Source organism: Helicoverpa armigera, chromosome 16, assembly GCF_030705265.1.
Source record: "Helicoverpa armigera isolate CAAS_96S chromosome 16, ASM3070526v1, whole genome shotgun sequence".
Taxonomy (NCBI): Eukaryota; Metazoa; Arthropoda; class Insecta; order Lepidoptera; family Noctuidae; genus Helicoverpa; species Helicoverpa armigera.
The window spans coordinates 4,211,661-4,224,615 of record NC_087135.1 but is presented as its reverse complement, the minus strand read 5'-3'; the positions used below and the strand labels follow the sequence as shown (position 1 = coordinate 4,224,615).

General features: G+C 36.4%; 1 long non-coding RNA gene across 1 annotated transcript; it reads left to right on the top strand.

Moving 5' to 3' along the window:
- The first annotated feature begins 286 nt into the window (after nucleotides 1–286).
- On the top strand, nucleotides 287–1,082 carry LOC126055770 (uncharacterized). The gene is made up of 2 exons (XR_007511641.2): nucleotides 287–571; nucleotides 881–1,082. It is a non-coding gene; the product is annotated as an uncharacterized LOC126055770 (long non-coding RNA).
- Nucleotides 1,083–12,955: the final 11,873 nt, after the last annotated feature.

The window sequence follows — 12,955 nt, the reverse complement described above, 5'->3', positions numbered from 1 at the left end:
TTGTCCTTACACACTTTTGGGGCCCCCGTGGCCCGGGGGCCCCGTATAATTGATACGGCAGATACGGCGGTAGCTACGCCCCTGCTCCCAGTTCAGATAGGAGAACCAAGACGGCGACTATAAGTCTAGACAAAGTCACTCAAGCGTTTAGCTAGTGCTTAAGCTCTTAATTTTAAATAGCTAGGCGTGCCCGTAGTTCATAATAGATTACAAATATACTGACATCCTTTAAGAGTCCTTGTGATATCTTATAGAAGCTGTTTCTCCTGGGTTGCACCAGCGCACATACGAGTATTTGCATAAAAAACCTGGCCATAAGTCAAATATTCAAAGTTTGGCTAAACTCAACGCAACCATCACTTTCTGATAGCCAAATAACCTGTTCATAACATACCGCACCCCCCGCGCCCTTATCCCTTCCCCGCGAGGCACACAAGTAGTCGGAACTCAATCGTCGTCCAGTACGGTCCATTGTTTTCTATAACTCAATTTTTCGTGCTCCTAGCATTTGGTGTTTTAGTCGTTTTGTTGATAGTTGGTGGGAAAGGCACTTCGAATATGGAAGTTCAAGGTATGTAACAACATTAATAATATCATTTCATTTATGTTATATACTCATAAATGCTTATTTTTTAATTTCGCAAAGGATACTAAAATAATCTCAAAGTCTATAAAAAAAATAAACAGTAAGGGTTTTGTATGTGTTCCGAGCATTGTCGAGTAATGATCTATTATTTTAAATAAAGTTTAGACTTCCCTAAAGAGAATTGTGAAAGAAAATATTCCGCTTTGTTCCGCCATTTTGTTTAACACTCATTCAAACAAAATGGCGAGTTAATTTAAAACAAGATTATTTACAGTAAATACTCTTTTTTTTTAGATTCAATTGGGAATGTCAAGAACCATATGGAATGTCAAGAACCCATTCTGTTCGGAGACCATAAGTCTCTTGCTCCCTGACGCAGAAAATTCATCACTGGAAAGTAATGACGAAGAACACAACACAACAGCAACAGATGAAAATAATGAATCAATGATAATTTTTTTGTATTTTTTTTTTTATAATAAACGTTTGAAAACTATCTTAATACATTTATTTAATAGTTTCCACGTCACAAATGCCACGAAATAATATTGGCCAGGTTTTTAGTACAAATACTCCTATGTGCAGCGTTCCGGGGGAATTTCTAACAGTACCCGGACAAAATATTGCATAGGTATGTAGTGTGTATTTAAAAGTATGAAAAGATACACTATCCGCGAGTAACAAATAAAAAAAAGTGAAAGAATTTTTCAAATTGGTTCAATAGTTTCGAAGCCTTAACACAAACAAACAAATCAATTTTTCTCTTTATTTATATGAATACAAGTGTAGATTTTCCGGGAATACTGCTACTTCAAAAGCCTAAATGTGACAACTGATTATGTTCCTAATGGATCTTTCAGGTCTCTGTCATGTTACTTATTCGCGGATATCATATTTTCTAATCAATCAAAACACCAAGCGAATGTAGGTATGTATATTAACAAAAAAAACAGTATGAAAGCCTACGCAGAAACACTTTCTGAATTTTTTTAGGTATCCAATAGGTATTATGTTTGAGGGTCAAATTGTAGGTTACTTGAAAAAAGCGGGTGATTGATTACCGTATCTGATTATTTAGGCTAGGCTTTACGAATTGATTAATTTATACGTTGGCGAAGTCAACCAAATATGTATTATTTGTCGTGTGGTGGGACATGAATAATGGTCTACACATTTCTGTGACAGTCGTTACTTTCAATCTTCTTCGTAACAAATTACAGCTTAAAACAAAAGGTCAAAGCTTTTAACCAATTCAGATTACAAAAAAAGAACAACCTTTATTGTTCCTACTTCTCAATAAATTAATGTTTTGTTTGTCCTATCTAAATAAATAAACAAAAGCCCAGACTAAAATTTATTTCGAGAAATACGGATAGTCACCGCACGGCTCCTTGCGGAACGTCAGATAAATCAACAAATTGATTGATTTTGCGGCTTTGGTAGTAGGCAGGCGGAACAAGAAGACTCGCAACGGCTCTCGACGTTTAATCAACGCGGATTCTGCGGATTCACGTTTAAACCAATCTATAAATACATTTTCTGTAAGGAGTCCGATCTCTTTTGGATTTATGATTTTATTTTTTATTTGGGAGTGTTTTGGTGGAAGGTAATAAATTATGGCTTGTTTTATTTCTGTTATAATTCTTACAATAAATAATGCACCCCTAAATCCTATTGCGCAATATAAAAAATATCGTGTCTTATTCACTCGTAAGGGTAGCTCCAGCCTTAACAACGTTACCTACTTAGTTAGAATATCACCTTGCGGGATGTTTCACCAACTGCATTTCTGTGAATACCTTAATAAAAACTACATCAAAACTAAGTTATACTTATCACAATCGAAATAAACGCAACAGTGGTGCTAACTACTGTTCTCCTGCACTATAACTTAGGAACTAAGCTCAAGTTGAGTTGGAGCACGCAACAAAGTTCCATTTTATTCGACTAAACACTTTTAACAGCAAAAGTTTTGCTAATACGTGTTGCTATCATAAAATCTACAGGCGTTCTATTGCTACGTGGGAAACACAGTTGCAATCTGCGGTGCAAGCAGAAACAATTAAAACCTAACTTAGTTACGTGGAAAAAGTACTGTTGCAACTAGAACGAAAAAGAGTAATAGAACCCTGACGAAGTTAAGTCCGGTATGTACAAGTTACCTGTTGTTTTAAAGTGTAACAAAGAAGAACAGTAATACTTGGTTATATTTTATTTAAGCTCTAGTATTTTAGTTCTAAAGTAAAAATATCTAAAAAATCAAAAACATGTAAATAACATTAAGTACTGCAAGAACCCATTCCATGCACCTATTCGAATACCTAAGTACCTGCCCCCTCGCAAAAACGTAATCCGTGTCAAAATTATTTCCACCGAAAACAGAAATCTCTTTTGCCCCAAAAGTCACGAACAACAAAACGTCGGAAAAGTTAATCAATAACCTAACCAACTTCGGAAACCTAGAAATCCGTGAGTTATATCCCCAGTTTTGGGCGTGAAATATAATTCGGCTTAATACCTGTTAGTCACGCGACTCCCACACGATACACGAGTACTTTCGACCTACCGCAAGGGTTGATCGATGAACAACCAGGTCATTGCCGACGGAATACGGAGCGGCTACCTGGCGACTTACATAATTTCTTTTGACCGATTGATCGGAGTCGCTTCCCTGACGCGAAGACGGAAAAACGACGGATACCCGTGTTAGATATGAAGTATGTGATGTATTATAAATGTACAGTACCGTAGGCCTAGAACCGTCGCGTCGCTCAACTAACGTGCTTTCTCCACACTGTGTCTCCTTATCATAGATACAATCGAGTGAACAAAGGGCAACTGTCCGTCCATATCCCAAAATGTACGAAAATACCAAATACGTATTTATATAGGTAGATTCAAAATTAAAACTCGAAATAATTACGAAGAACACATAAACAAACAGCGATCCATCACACATTGCCATCTACATTGTACATGGAGCCAAGAGAAATGGACTGAGTTAGTCCAATACGGCACACGTGAACGCACCAATGATTGCGTCTAGCTTTGTAATTAAATAGACCGCCCTGCCGCAGCCGTTTGAATAAACGTCGATATACTTGCCAGTAATCTGATTATGGACGATGAGTTTTGCTGGGGAATTAAAAATTTAATTATACTGCGATTGGTGCAGTTATATCGAGGAAGGTATATCGGTTTATGATTGAGTCATAAGTAGGTACTGACGTTCTTTTCGGTGAATCTTGCGAGTATTAGGTGCATTTTAATTTAGAACAGTTTTATTAAGGCATTGAGGAAGGTTTTAAACTAATACCTCTGATGAATACTTACCGATGTTGTTTTGCTTGTACCAATACCCTTACAATACAAAATGCATTTGTCAGTAGCAAACCTAAGTATAGCCTTGTACCTACATATTTTCTAAAGAATTGCATACACCATTAGACACTGTTCATGTTAATAAATATCAAACAAACTTGACAGGTAGGTACAACATACATCTTCGACAAATCTCATATCCCACGTACGCATACACATGCATCTTCAATATCTTCAGTTGACCTGCTTTCGTTGAACATCGACAATGCTTATAGGTTGGCACTGAATAGACGTCGTGAATGGAGGGCTAAGCGACCTCCTTACCTCATATTGCTATCTTAGTTTCTATGCGAGATTGAAAAGACTCAAAAGAGTATAGTCGGAATAAATCGTAGAGATACAAATCATAAGGAAATTCGAATTTTGTTTCATGTTTTGGGCATTCGAAGTTTACGGCTTTGGTGTATCTGTAGATAGGAAATAACTTTCATGATTTACATCGCATTTGAGTAGTGTTACCATCTTTGATTTAGCTCTCATACAACATTTCAAACCAATTGAATTTTACGCAGAAAAGTCAATCATCTGCCTAGCCTTTTTCCCAACTATTAGGGTCGGCTTCCAGTCTAATCGGATGCAGCTAAGTACCAGTCCTTTACAAGTAGCGACTGCCTATCTGAGCTCCTTAACCCCTTGGTAAGACTCAGAAAAGTCAATATGGCTCCAAAATACGAAAAAAGAAATATAAATAATAATTTTCCAAATTCCTTAATAAAGCACACAGCACTTCTATATACAGGCTGTTGCTTTATTCGCGACCGCTTCGGCGTTTCTTCTCATGCATACAAATCCCGACAATACTATGTCGTTTCATTCCGCTGGCTCCCTGCTGTCATTCACATGTCAAGTCAGATGACAGGCGGCGACGGCTGGCACGTGGGCTGTGTCATATCAGCTTAGTTCTTTTTTTGTATCTATAGAAAACTCTATTACTGTGTGCATTATCTTTATTAGATAGAATGGTAATTTGAAACGTGATGCTATCATTTATAGTTAATATTGTAGCGTCAATTCAAAAACAAACGTAAATTCTATGTTTGAAATGGTTATTAATTATATTAAATAGAACGGAATAAAATATAGATTTACTTAAATTGTAAAAGAGGTAAATAGGTTTCCTGTAATTACAACTCTTTAATGATATACCTTACAGATATATGTAACAGAATTCCAATAATATCAATTAAGCGTGCGAACATAATTATGTGCAATTACACTATGCTGTAACTAATGTGACTTAATACATTCTGTAATACAAGCAGCTACTTGAACCGATCTGCATAACACGAATGAATTAAACATAACCAATCAAGTCAATTGGTTTGATCCCTTATTATCGAGTAGTAAGTTCAACGTTTGCTCGTAATTTGCTTAATTGTTAAATTCAATAATTTTACTTGTCCATTAAAAAAAACATTACTTTTTATTCACTTTAGTTACATACCTTTTCTTTAATTCCTAATTAAAAAGCTGTTACTGTTTCTCATACATTATTACACAAACACCCATTTAATACGGGAAACTAAAAAGCAGCAAATTTATTTGCAGGCCCAATGTCAGACAAAAAAAGAGTATAAAAGAATTACTTAGCAAATTAAAACACTTTAAATTTCTCAACAATTTAACAATACCATCCCCTAATAGTTAGCAACAAAAGCAGTTAAGTCGAATGCTAAACACGTGTCAAACGCTGTGACATCGCCTTTAACATATAAACGAGAGTTACAATAAAATAACCGTTTGATATCCAATCACAATAGGGGAGCGAAATGAGCGAATGCATCACCGCTGCACCCGTGACGAATGTACGCACCCTGTATGCGTCATTTTAGGGTGACGACCGACGACTGACGTACCCAATGACGTAAAAAATGGTATTATCGTATTAGAAGCATCGAGTCACTGTACCATGAAATATAGGAATTGTTAAATCCTTGTCAACCCCGCTCTGATTGCCACTCCCGATTTGGGAACGATAACAGGATTAGAGACGCCAGTTATAGTGTCAATTTCATTTTTATTCGCGGCTGCGGGTGTTACACTATTTTTGTTTAATTTTTGACTGTCATGCGTACCGAGTTAGCCACTTAGCGATTCTTCAGCCAATTAGAAATGTAAAGTTCTTTTGCAAAAATAGCTCGCAGCTGCATGGTTTTGCTTTATAGAGTGAATGAGGTAATTGGCATTTTCAGCGGATTCTCGTATGGTATCAATTCTTGATTAGTTTCTAAGTATTTTCTTGGGTTAGATATAATTGCATTAGTTTAAATATTTTGCAGTCGATGCTTCCAGTGAGTTTTTAGCTTTGGTATTTTCCTTTCCAGTTTATAAACGATCCTTGGGAAGTGTTACGTACGTATGATGTATGTAGGTATCCATGTGCAATAGTGAATTATGCCTCGCTCTGAGTAAGCCTGCCCAAACAGTATAGTCACTTTAACGCAAAACAATAGCATACAACCACACACATTTCTAACACTGCCTACTATCCCCTTCCCAAACGACAAAGCCAGCCAATAAACATACAAATACCCAGATACCCTGACCCACTAGCTAAGCAATCATTTACGTGCGATCATTGTCTTTGCGATGCGTTTAATATAAGTTTGGCAAGCCCTAGCCAGTCCGATGCTGCATATTCATGAGCCTAGCCAACTTGCCTGGCCAAACTTGGCGTTTAACAAATCAGTTTACAGCTTACATTACGGATAAATAAACATGCAAATAGTTTGTGATGGGTATTTGATGTCAAATTAAATGGTGTAAGACTGGTGTTTTTATGAAATAATAGGTATGTATTTTATACCGTGTTTCAGAAGACTTACAAGTAGAAACAGGGTGCACCAAAATGAAGAGAGCAAAACACACTTACACTTAGGCTTAAATAAAACAGAAGAGTTCAATTGTACGTTTCTCTGAAGGGCTCCAAATTGATTGAACCTAATTTAGAATGTTTCTATGTCATTCACACATTCCAGGAAACATACCTTTGTTATTCAGGAGCAATTTATATTTTTTGTTTCAGAGCAACACAATTATATAGGTACCTGTACTTTCTAAATCCAAGTTCTAGGAGAAATATAAATCTAAGTTCGAACGTGGTTTAAGTGACTGCAGAGCTAAGGCACGTCTCCTAGATAATAATTTATTTGAATATTGATATACGATGTAATTTAGCTGTCTCCAGTTCGCTCCGCTAAGGAGATTTTCAGTCTGACTGCGCTTAAATTTAGTGCTAGGTTCAGTTTCAGCGTCCTAATAAAGTAACTCCTAAAAGCCTAAATTATTGGAAATGTCAAGAGTGAATAGCATTACTGGAACATTACGACTGTCAATCATTTGAGGAGTGATGACTCGCGAATGTACATCAATCAAACTTGGAAGACGTTGTCTGTCGCTAAGTAATGATGTCATTGATCACAATATGGCTTCAGGTACGAATATTTTTTCTAATATTATTAGGTACAATATGAGGATTGAAAAGAAAAATATATAGAGTATCAATTCAATATCTATGACTGAAAGAATATCTACCTGTAATCAGTCAAAGCAGTCGTAAGCGTATACGAACCGCTTAAAACTGCAAACAACTTTAAAATTCAAACTACGTAAGACAAAGTTTGTACACAAAGTACCCACATCTCGTACATGTCCAGCCATCCCAAACCGCTGGCCGACCAGTGTCGAGCCTCGATTGTATATTCATGGTGTTTCCAAATCCAACGTCTTTGAACTGGCAGTAAACAGCTGCCGAGGCTGTCATTTACCGTGTACCGTGTTAATTGGGTTTGTGCTCCGACACACAGATTTGTAGCTGTTGATACCGAACACCTATAGCTCATCTACGCTCAAATGAAATGTGATCTTAGACGAACTATGTCTATGTGAGATTCATTGCAGTCTCTCTCTTTCCCAGTTCCCTAGTTTCCTAGGGGTTTGGCTGTGTTTCGCAATTTAATAATAATATAGGTCATATAAAGGGATTTACGAAAAGCGCTATACATAGTTAGGCTAACAATGATATGCCTCTAGCTAAACGTCCGTATAAAAATGATTTGAAATAAAAGTAATTATTGCTTTTGATAGGAATAACTAAAATACCATAATTCTAAAGCCCGCTGCTTTGTCTCCCTTAGAACGTCACCTTAACCAATATTACTACAAAGCTTCCCAGATATTAAAAGCAGTTTTCTTTCCGCCAATATTTATTTACCTGTACAGTTCGGTGGGTCCAATATAGTGGTTATTTGGTCACGTTGTAATAGTTTTTGGTGGCTGTAACGCGATCACGTGCACCCACCTGACGTCTGTTTGTCTGCTGAATATTTCATGAGTCGGGTTTCAGAGATCCGTCATTCGTTCACGCCTACCACACGGTTCCCGAGATGTCGTCACTAATTAATTCAAAGAAAATGTTGCTCCAAACTTTGTTCTTAATCCTCGAGTTTGTTTTCGTTTTACATCGTGACGAGGTTTTGTTGTTTGTTCAGGTTAATTTTAGTTATTTGTTTAAATTATTCTTTGCAACCGAGACTATCGATTCTTGTGTTTATTTTGTCACACTTAAATTATTCCGTAAACTTAGTAGCTACAATGGTACTCACTAAAACAGATGAAAGGCAAACAAATCAGATCAAAACATCAAACCGCAACCTCAGTGTCTAATTAGTGAATAAATAATTCAGCATTAGAAGCAAAACCTTTACAAGTTTCAAGGTTCCCAATAATGGATCTGTCTTCTAAAATTTTCTTCCAAATCATTTGTGTCGAGTAAATATTTAGAAGCCGCTAATTGGTTGACTTTGAAAGTTAAGTTAGTTCCATTAGAATGGGGATCGGGAACGCAAATAAGTGTTTGATTTCGTTGATCGAAAAGATTTCCGCAAGCTTCAGTTTACTTTGTGACTTCTCGTTAAAGTGGGTTTAATTTGTGCTTGAAACAATGAAAGGTTTTCAGAAGTTTAAATAAAACCAATTTTAGTAAACTGCTCTCACACTTAACAACTTAATCTTTTGTAAACCAAACTTCAGGTCTTTAGCGAAATATCAGTCCAATGTTTTATCAATAAAACACAGTACAACTCTGTGTAAAGTAATTCAATATTTTACAGTATTGGTGAACAGTTTCAGTCCTCGTACACAGCGCATTCGCTTACTAAATAGGACAGACTTTAGTGCTAGCCCAACTCTGACCATTAAATCCAGCCCGAAGCGACCGCGACGATAGGTCATTAAAAATAGAAATAACGTTACATAGGTTTGGTAATTGCTTTAGTTGTTTAACTGGTTATTTTATATTGTGGCTTGATTTCAATTTATTTTGAGTAGTACCTGATCCTCAATTATTTGTCATTGTTCACTCTTAACGAGCGATTCACTCTGACTTCAGCTATGCACATAATATAATTCTCTTGAAATACATCTATTGCAAAAAAACCGCATTAATACTGGATACACATTATTCTTTATTACATACTTAGTTAAGTTATTATTTTATAGCTCAAAATACTCAAAATTCGAAGACGATATCAGCACAAAAGTACTAACCATTACAAATGAAAAAGTATCACTCTATTAATCACAATGAGATGACGAGAAGCGATGGGGAGTCACATTCATAAATCGCACTCAAGTGCATAGGGGTGGGATGCAGACATCTATTGTAGTTGGGAAATTAAATCTGCATGTCGACTGCTCACATCTCTATTTACTAATGGATTGCACTCACTTGAATTGGGAACCTCAATAAGGAATTGGAACACTTGACCGTTGTGGTATGATTGTTGGAGTATGGTTCGTTGTTGCAAATGAACATCTTAATTTATTTACAAATCAGTAGGTTCAGACCAATCTCAATTGGTTTGGCATTTGCAAATCAGCTGTTCTTATCTCAATTGGTGTGGCCTTAGAAACGGTTTTGTGTTCTTAACAAATTAATAAATGATTTCACTTTTAAATGTTATTTACAAAGATAGTAGGGTCGCTACTCGCTTGTATTTTTACTAACGACGGTACATAGAAAGTACATTTCAGGTTTTTATTTTTAGGACTGAATTTCAGCAAGGACTCAAGCAAACATGTTATTATCAAAATATTCCATACACGAGCACCACTCGAAGCTTCTGCTGGATACCTATTCAAATCGAAGCAAAGCGTGATATAGACTCAAAGTTCGAAGTATTTTCTCAAAGCTAAGCGGATTACCTATAATATTTCAACTATTCACGGAATGAAACATCTAGAGGATTTGCATCATATTGGAATGAAATGGGTGCTTCCGTGCTTACTAACGGATTGGTAAGATGAGAGGTCACAGAGAGTACCTATTACTATTAGTAGTTAGTACTCACTCATAGATTGGAACGTACCTGGATACTGGTAATTAGGTGGATTTTTTAAGGGTTAGATTATAGATTAAAGTGTTTTTGTTTTGTTTTGTAATTTTTGTTGTTCTTTAGTAGTGGTAGCCAAATATTATGACGATACAAAAAATATTCTTATTTAACTAAGTACCTACTTGCTGATATTATAGTACTACTTAATTACAGTTTTGCCTATTTAAGGGAATATAGGTCATATTATAATTTAGCCATTCACTAAATGATTGTTATCATCAATACCTACAACGTAAATCCATTCAATCATGATCCTTCTCAGTTTCTTCATACATAGCGAGTTACGTATCAATATCTCTTACCCCAAACAATAGACATCACCTGTGCGTAATCGTCATTGTAAATGCTAAGCACTTGATGTATGCAGATCATGTCGACAGTTCCAACTAATGTGACAGGTGGCGCCACCTGTACCATACGTTGACACGCTTGATGATTTATTGAATTGAAGGCTGAACTATTAGGTAACCAATTGATCTTAAAAAGGTTATAGGATACTTGATTCTGTCAGCGGTTTCACCAGATTTTTAAAGAATTAATTTTAAAGGATGTCTACTTCCAACATACCGATAAAAAGAAACCTAATATGTTATTCTGATATCCTATTTATAAGCTACATTATTGATAAGTTTCATCAAGGTCTGTTACAACATTTACGCGTGAAGAAGCAACATACTTTCGCCATTCCTAGCTAGTGTGAAGCGTGATTATAAAGCTAATATTTTTTCTCCTTTAGCCGTAAACAAATCCTAATAACCTGATAATAATTTTCGCTGAAGAGTGCTGGAGTGTTCTTCTTCAGAAAATTGGAGACCCCTCTCGAAATCTGCTGAATACGACCACTCTCTGTCTTCGCCAGTCGAAGCGAATTCACGAAAATTTTCCTAAGAAAAAATGGCCCTTTGTCCTGTATTGTAAAAGACTTGAAAACGAACTAAATGCATGTCCAGCGATATTTTTTTTAAATAATTCAGTGTGATTATTTAAAAATGACAGACAATGAAATTTCATTTTTTTTATGAAATTACTATTTAAACAAATACAAATATTGGAATTGAAGAATTCCTTTTTGGAAAGAGGGTTAAGAAATTAATGACTTCTAAATCTTCCTAAGTTAATTGATAAAGATGAACCGCGTTAACGGTCTATTAATATACCCTCTGTATTATTTGGGTACAACATAATAAGAATTAAAATATGACGATGATTTAAATTATGACGTCTACGTAGCGGTATCAGAACCATATTTACTTACAAACATTAACTAATCGTACCTATATACCTATCGTTAAAGTATGAAAGCCGTTTAAAATGATGCTACTAGTTTAATATGTATAGAACCGCAAGCCTGAAGGCCTTTACGCTTCTGATGCCCTGGTACAATCTAACTTAAAACCAATCAACCGAGCCTTAAACGTGCTTGCGTAGTTTTCCTGTGGCTACGAATATTGGACCAAGTCCTCTCTATATATTCCTGAAGTACCTACATATTTGTAGGTTCAGTAAAATAGGATTTAGGTTTCAATGATGTTACTTTGGATAAAATTTAGGAACAGCTTTGATTGTATTGTGGAGTAACCCCGAAATAGCTCAACAAATAACACTGGGATAATAATATCAAAAATAGGTATAGGTGCCAGCAATAACTTTCATGGCTGATATTTCCGAAAAAACACCCTTTTTTAACCCCGCGAATCAAAAATAATATCAATTCCTACGGTATAGGCGTACAAAGTAACAAACAGAAGTACCTAGGTACATGCTTGTGGTACATTTCATAAAAATTCAAATGTGTAACTTCAATATTATCACGTCGTCATATCGTAAAACTGCGGTGTTTCACCCCTCGGGCGAGGGTTGCCACTGAATAGTTTTATTAAAGATTCACACACTTTGGACGTGGAGTTTTTGTGTGTCGCGCCCTATATTGGGAGATTATAGAAATGTCAGATTTTTTGGTTTGCAAGCAGATTTATATGTGATCACTCTAACTTATAGTAAATCATGTCTTCTGATATTTTTTACTCCTTGAAGCTCACAGCATATCAACATAAGAATTTACTTAGAAAATCCATTATATTATTTTTGCTGTGACTGCAACCCAGACGTATCGATCTAATCGCAGACCGATAAAAAAGCATAAAAATTTAAATGGCTTAGGTACCTACTTTTAACTGCCTCGTTGGTCTAGCTGTCGCAAGTGCGGCTGCTGAGCACGAGGTCTCGGGTTCGATTCCCGAGTCGGGCCGAAATCGCTTTGTGGGTTTTAGAAGACTTTCACAAAGCAGCCCGGAGCCTGGAAGCTGGTGATTGATACACCCGTGCATCGGAGAGCACGTAAATGTCGGTCCTGCGCCTGATCTCTCTCCGGTCGTGTCGGATTACCGTCCCATCGGGCTATGAGAGTTAAGGAATAGTGAGTGCACCTGTGTCTGCGCAAATGCTCGTGCACTATAATATGTCCTGCGTAGTTGGCGAATCTCCTTACATGAGAACAGCCGCCGTAGCCGATAACCGGCTAGGAGGACATCATCATCATCATTAAAACAAAGTAACACAAAACATTTAAAAACGAACTAAAAATGCTTAACAG